Source organism: Arachis hypogaea, chromosome 17, assembly GCF_003086295.3.
Source record: "Arachis hypogaea cultivar Tifrunner chromosome 17, arahy.Tifrunner.gnm2.J5K5, whole genome shotgun sequence".
NCBI classification, from domain to species: Eukaryota; Viridiplantae; Streptophyta; class Magnoliopsida; order Fabales; family Fabaceae; genus Arachis; species Arachis hypogaea.
In genome coordinates, this window is record NC_092052.1 from 113126180 (window position 1) to 113133826 (window position 7647).

The 7647-nt window shown below is 36.1% G+C and overlaps 1 long non-coding RNA gene across 1 annotated transcript; it reads left to right on the forward strand.

Annotated features, from left to right (window-relative positions):
- Positions 1-1067: 1067 nt before the first annotated feature.
- On the forward strand, positions 1068-5285 carry LOC112765779 (uncharacterized). The gene is made up of 4 exons (XR_003183906.3): positions 1068-1726; positions 4013-4049; positions 4743-4910; positions 5008-5285. It is a non-coding gene; the product is annotated as an uncharacterized lncRNA (long non-coding RNA).
- Positions 5286-7647: the final 2362 nt, after the last annotated feature.

Here is a 7647-nt window from a genome sequence, read left to right on the forward strand (position 1 = left end):
CACGGTTTTGAGGGGTGACCTAAAAGAGTCTATGGTCACGGTTTTTAGGGTGACCTAAAAAGGTCTATGGTCACGGTTTTGGGGGGTGACCTTAAATGGTCTATGGTCACGGTTTTTTAAAAAAGGGTGACCTAAAATGGTCTATGGTCACGGTTATGGAGGGTGACCTAAAGGGGTCTATGGTCACGATTTTGGGGGTGGCTTAAAATGGTCTATGGTCACAGTTTTTCACCGTGACCAAAAGACATCTATGGTCACGGTTTTGAGGGGTGACCTAAAAGAGTCTATGGTCACGGTTTTATGAAAGGGTGACTTAAAGGGGTCTATGGTCACTGTTTTTTTTTGGGTGACCTAAAGGGGTCTATGGTCACGGTTCTTCAAAAAAGGGTGACCTAAAAGGGTCTATGGTCACGATTTTAGAGGGTGGTCTAAAGAGGTTTATGGTCACGGTTTTGGAAGGTAACCATAAAGTACGGTTTTTCAATCTTTTTTTTAAAACCCCTCCCCAATTCTTGGCCGGTTCAAATGAAACGATGCCGTATCGCTTAGAGAACATTCAGAAAGCATGCGTCTGCCCCCAGTCCCTAGAGCTTCCTTTCTCCCTATGGTCCAGTTGTCTCTCCACTGTCCAACCGGTCGCTTCCAACCCCTCTATACACTTGCGAATCACAAGTTTCTCTGCATCGATCGTTGCACGTTGTAACAACCCGATTTAGTAATAGAAGAACTATATGTAATTTAATTTATGTAATTTTTATTATGAATAATTTATGATTTAATTCAAGTTTTTATTTTCAAAAAATAATTTATTAAAAATGACTAAATTAATTTTATAAGTACTTCAAATTTAAATTAATTAATATTTTTGGCTAATTAATATATTTATTTTATAATATAAATTAAAAATAATTATTTTTATTCAACAATATATTAATAAATAATATTTTTAAAATATTTTTAGTAAAATATATTTAATTTAAAATTATTATTCTATTCATTAATTTTTTCAAAATATCTATTTTATCCAAAAAAAATTTATAAAATTCTTAATTTTTAATCTTAATTTTCAAATTGAAAATTACAAACCCTAAGGCTAATGTCCTGAATCCCTATTCCAAAATACAAACCCTCAAACCCCCCGCCTCCCTCTTCAACGTAACACACGCATACACCCACGGAAACGCAGAGAGAGAAAGGGAAAACGGAGAAGGGAAGAGAGGGGAGAGGAAGGAGATGGCGCTGGCGGGACAGGCAGCCGCCGTCACCGTCGATGCTCGCAAGGAAGAGAGGGAGAATGAGGGCGATCGAGCTGAGGAGAAGCTGAGAGTGAGAAGACGCAAAGAGGAGGAGCCGTCCCGCACCGCCATTGCGTCGCCGGCACTGTCACGCGATAGCGGAGAAAGCCGTCGCCGTCACCGCTGGTATGGTCGGAGTCGCATTCGTCGATTGAAGGTGCCGCCGTCGTAGTGGAAGAAGCCCAGAGAGAGAGATGAAGAAGGCCCGAAGAGAGTGAGCGTCGCTGCCACCGCCATTGGAGATGAACCCAGTTGTTCTCTTGCTGCCGGAGGTATTGTTGTCACTGCTCTGGCTCAATTTTGTATCGTTACCGTAGCTGTTTGGCTGTTGCTGAGGTTTCCTACCATCACTGGAGCTGCCGGAGAACCACCGTGGTTGTTGCCTAGGAAACGGAACGAGTGTGGGGTTTCCTTCCCTGTTCTTCAAACAGGTTTCAATTCAACTTCTCCTTTGGAATTTCATCTATGTTTCAGTTATAACTAGTATTTTGCTTGAGTTCATTTGGTTAATTGTCAGACTCTATGACATGCTTGTTAATGGCTGATTTTGCTGAGAATTGACTGCTAAAATTATTTGCAATTTCTTTTTGTTTATGGATATCACTCTTGGAGCTGTTTGGAATTATTTGATTTGAATTATTGACTGTATTTATGATTCGCTGCTTTACTGCACGTTTTTATGAATATGTTGCTGGAGATATTGGGTTAATCGTGTGATTGTGTTGAGAAATTGGAAATACTCTAAGTTGCTGACTGTTTTGTTGGAAAATTGCTGCTGTTAGTTGAGTTTAGGTTAGAATGAGGAATTTCTGGTTAGAATTGGATATGTTGGATTGTCTGCTTGTGATTTACTGCACTTTAGACTAATTTTTGCTGATAAAATACTGTTGACATTGCGGGATTATACGTGGTTACGCTGGTTTTGGTGACTTTTGATGTTGAAATTATTTTGGTGATGTTGATTGCATTAATTAACTGCATTAAGGTTGTTTGTGCTATAAACTTGTTGCTGTTAGTTGGATTAGAGTAGAATTAGGATTTTCTGATGTTAGTTCATACATAGATAAACATGTTATGCTTCTTGAGTTGAATTTTAATTTGTTTGGACTGGCTTGACTGAACTGCTGTTGAATTACTGAGGTATGTTGCTGATTTGTGCACAATTGATGCTGATTTTGTGAATGGAGGTTGAATGAATACCTGGTTGTGATATTTGATTTGTTTAATGCCTTTGCACACTAAGTGTTCGAGAAAAAAAAATGTCTCAAAAAGTTTTCAATGAAATTTTTGGTTTAATGCTTGAAATCAATGTTTGTTTGCATGTGATTGGTATGCATTGATGTGAGTGTAAATGTTTATTCTTGATTATTTGATGGATATTGATGCTGAATTTATGTTGTTCTTGCTGATATTACTGAATTCATGTGAAAAGGCTACTGATTTTAACATTATTCTTCTTTATCTCATGTACCAATTGTTTGATTATATGCCTCTATGCCTATTTTGCATTTTGAATTGTATGTTGTAGCTACCATATGATTTAGAATGTTTGATTTTCTTTGGCATGATTCATTGTTGAGATGAATATTTGTAGCTACCAATTCTTTAGCAAGTTGTAAATCTTACTTTATACTGTTGCTTATAATTATTCTCATTTTCTTTCCTTGGCATTATTACACTATTACTAGGGGTGGCAAAACGGGTCGAGCCCGTCGGGTCAATCCGCTAAACCCGCTAAAAAAGGCGGGTCGGGCTAGGATTTGGAGCCCGCCAAATTAAAAAAATCCGCCAAATTGGAGGGTTTTGGCGGAGCGGGGCGGGCCGGTCTGCCGGGCCGAAGATTTTATTTTTCTTTTTTTTATTAAATAAAAGAGTGATTACTATTATAAAATTAATAATTATAGAATTTTTAAACACTTTTTTTTTCATTTTTTGTTTTTATTCTTCTTTTAGTTATTAACTTTATTTATTTTATTTTACAATTTCGTATATATGCTCAAATTATGTGACTTATTTTTTAAAATAAAAATGATTCTATTGACAAATATTATTTTGAACAGTTTTATTGAAGTTAAAAATTAAAAAAAAATAGTAAAAAAATTGTATTATAATTTGACTATTTTTTATTTGTATTTGATTTTTTAATTATTATTTTTGGTTAATTTTAATGAATTTTATTTTTCAAAAAAAAAAAAAGAGTCAAGCGGGCTAGCCCGCCAACCCGCCAATCCGCCATAAAGCGGGGCGGGCTAGCATTTTGAACCCATTTTAGTTGGTGGGGCGGGGCGGTTCGCCCCGTTTATGGGGCAGGCCTAGGCGGGGTGGGGAGGGTTGGGGCGGGCCGGCCCGCTTTGCCACCCCTAACTATTACTAGTACTAGGGTGAAATCTTACTTTGAGCAAATTTCTAACAGAAAATATAGACTGAAAGTTGAAACTAATAATTTCATAATTTGCCATCATCCATTTTAAGTGTGGATGACTTGTTCAAATCACAAGATCCTCTAAGGTATGGGTTATGCAATGATGAGCCTTTATGTTTGGGAGAAAAACAATAAGGCTATATAACTAAAGTGGAGTGGATCTTGCTCTTCATAATTATAGTGATAGTAGTACCGTCCTACAAGCCAGGCTAATAAGTAATAATTGAGTTGCTACAAAAGTTACTGTTTTTCTTTCTTCTATTAATAACTCAGACTAATCCTTGATGCACTACAGAATGTGCTGAGGAGATGTAGTAGCCTGCTGCTGTCAGGTAATGTATGGCATATTTGACATAACTTAGTAAAATATATTATTTAGATTTACTTTATCTGATATAATAATTGCTATAAACTTGTTGGTTGTGATTATATATGAGACAGTAACTAATTCTATTAAATGGCGGAGTCATTTAGAGCTTTAAATGAGAAAATTCTAAGTCTACATGCTTTAGCGATTGGTAACTGCTTTTTTCTCAAAATAATGCAACCAATTTTTACTTTGGATACAACTTTTAATGTATACATATTCATAGTTAAACCCTTCTTGGATTGTATACTTAATTATCATACAAAAACCATGACTTAATCAAAATTGAAATTGAAAAGAGATAATTTATTAAGGGGAGCAGATTCAACTCAGCCAAACATTTATTGAGTTTAAGGCATGTATACTATTTCTGAAAAATGTACCCAGGTAGTTGTTTCATTTTAAGTATATTCAAAATGAATAAGCCTTTTGAAAATAATCTGAAGTAATTACATGTTGCACTATGTTTATTTGCAAGTTATTCTTTCTATTAGGCCAAATGCACATAAAATGCAAAATAAAGAATGCATTGCAGAGGCTAAAAGTGTTTTCCTATAGTGATATTTAGTTAACCTATAATTGATTTATAAAGTCAGCTGCATTAGCGTGTGTAGAGGCTGATGTGTTTTCCTATTATCCATCGATGTCTTATTTGTAGAAAGGTGAGAACCCTGTAGAGGAAGCCAAGAAAAGCAACCATGTGCAGAGAAAAATCAAGAAACGCCAGAAAGATCGTAAGCTTGATCCTCATGTTGAAGAGCAGTTGTGGTGGGAGATTGCTGGCTTGCATTGCTTCTCGACCTGATCAATGTGGCAGGGATAACGGGTAATGCATATAACTATTGCTTGTCTGGGTTGTCCTGAATTTTGTCTAATTTGATTCTTGATTTGTTACTTATTTCATTCCTTCTTGAATGCTGCAGCTATATTTTGGAAGGTAAAGAGCTTGAATTTTATATGTAGAAAATCCAGAAGAATGGAAAGGGTGCTGCCTCTATTCTCATACTTGTATTTTGGATGGGATGGAATAGGTCTTATAATGACTTTAGTTATCTACATGTAATATTTTGATGTGTTGTGTACTTTTTGAAAAGAGATTTTATCTGGTATTACATGTAATGGACAAATTACACTCTATTTTGATTTGTGTTGTTTAGATTAAAAATATATCTAGCTTATAATGAAACTCTTATGATTTAAATTTCTTGAATTTCTTATTTTTAGATTTATTTGGTGATTATCATCGTTTTGGGATGTGATTATGCTTTAAAAAAATTAAATCTCATAAAACAAAATAGGCTATGGTCACGGTTTTGTGGGGTGACTATAGATAAGCTATAGTCACGGCCAAAACCGTGACCATAAATAAGGCTATGGTCACGGTTTTGAGGAGGGGTGACCATAGAAGCTATGGTCATGGCCAAAACCGTGACCATAGATAAGGCTATGGTCACGCTTTTAAGGAAGGGTGACCATAGATATGGTTATGGTCACGGTTAAAAACCGTGGCCTAAAGTGTCAGAATTTGAAAATTGTAACCGTGATCATAGAAACCGTGACCATAGGTAAAAAAAACCGTGACCATAGACCTATGGCCATGGCAAAATAGGCTACGGTAAAAAACTGTGACCATAGGTCCAAAACCGTGACCATAGATCTATGGTCACCCTTTTTACTAGTTATGGTCACGGTTTTTTACTGTGATTATATGCCCTTTTTTTTAGTGCAATTTAATTTGTGTCACAATTAAGATTAAATAATTGGGAGTAGAATTCCCAAGTTGTTTCCCAAAGAGTTGATACAAGGTGTAATTTTTTTGTCAGAAATTTTCTGAGAAATTTTAGAATTGGAAACGGAAAAATAAATGGCGATCAATTAAAGCAACAAATAATGACAAGAGGTTTTAGATATTTGAAATAAAAGGCCTAGGCTAAGAGAAGATTAATTGGAGTTTCTATCCTTGTTGACCTTCCTAGGTATAATAGTAAAAGGTTGTTGCTTCCACTTAGTGATCCTCTAACTAGTAAAGGAAAGTTAAGAAGGTAACACTAACTCTGATTCACAAGTCCTAATCACTTCACAGGGAAGGATTAGAGTTAGTGAAAATTGAGTTAGCCAACAATTTTCAATTACAAATTAATACTTGAGTATTCCAACTCAAGGGTTTCCAATTAATCAACTCCAAAGCCAAGTTGGGAGCTCTACTCCATTAACATGAATGCTATTTTTACAAACATGTAAAGGGAGTAGATAGAAGACATGGTAATTAAAATTAAATTAATAAAAGTAAATTTGGAGCTGATAATTAATTGAAAGAAATCAAACAAGTAATGGAATTAAATATAAAAATAGTTCATTGCATCAATAAATTCAAAATTAACAAAATCCAAATATGACCACAAGCAATTAAATGGAAAACAAAGAGTAGAGTGATAGGAAGGCAAACTATAACGATGAAGACTTCAATTGAAGGTAGTAGCAGCTCTCTCAATATCCAATCAAAAGCCAAAAACTAAGAACGCTAAGAACCCTAGAAGAAGTAGTATTTTCTCTCTAAAATTCAAAACTAAACTAAAACTAAGTGAAAGTGAATGTATGTTCTGTCTCAGCTTGCCTCCTACCTCTAGAATGTGTTTTTGGGCTGAAAACTGGGTCCAAAATAGCCTAGAAACTGCCCCCAGCGAGTTCTGATAAGTGCAGCACGTGACGCTCTGTCACGCGTACGCGTCCCTGGTTTTCTGCGCTTGTCACGCGTACGCGTCGATGTATGATATGCCAATTCACGCGAATGCGTCAGCCATGCGTGTGCGTCGATCCTCACTGCTCAGCTCCTTAGATTTTTGTGTTCCTTCCACTTTGACATGCCTCCTCTTCATCCTTTAAGCCATTCATGCGCTGTAAACCTGAAAACACTTTACAAACACATCACAGCATCGAATGGTAAAAAAAAAAAATTAAAAATTAATAATTTTAAGGCTTAGAAAACATATTTTCAACTATATCACAAAATTAGGAAGGAAATGAAAAAATGCAATTTACATGGATAAGTGTGAGAGAAGTTGACACAAACCCACTCAATTCAGTCTAAAATATATCATAAAATAGTGGTGCATCAAGCCTGAATCACAACTCCCTCTAAACATTCAAAAGGAGACCGAGAATGAGCAAATTGCTCAATTCTTGGCAGTCTTCAAGAAGTTACAAGTCAAGATTCCTTTTGCTGAGGTGTTAGAGAAGAAACCTCCCTATATGGCTTGTTTGAAAAATGCAGTTTCTGAGAAGAAAGCCCTGAGGGGAGATGAGTTTGTGGTGCTGACCAAGGACTGCAGTGCACTAGTGCAAAAGATACCTCAGAAAATGTCAGATCTTGGAAGCTTCCTGATTCCCTGCACTATATGGACCATTACATTTGAAAAGGCATTATGCGACCTCGGATCAAGCATAAATCTGATGCCCCTCTCTGTGATAAAGAAGTTAGGGATTTAAGAGGTGCAGCCCACAAGGATCTCACTGAAGATGGTAGACAAGTCCCTGATGCAAGCATTTGGAATGGTGGAGAACTT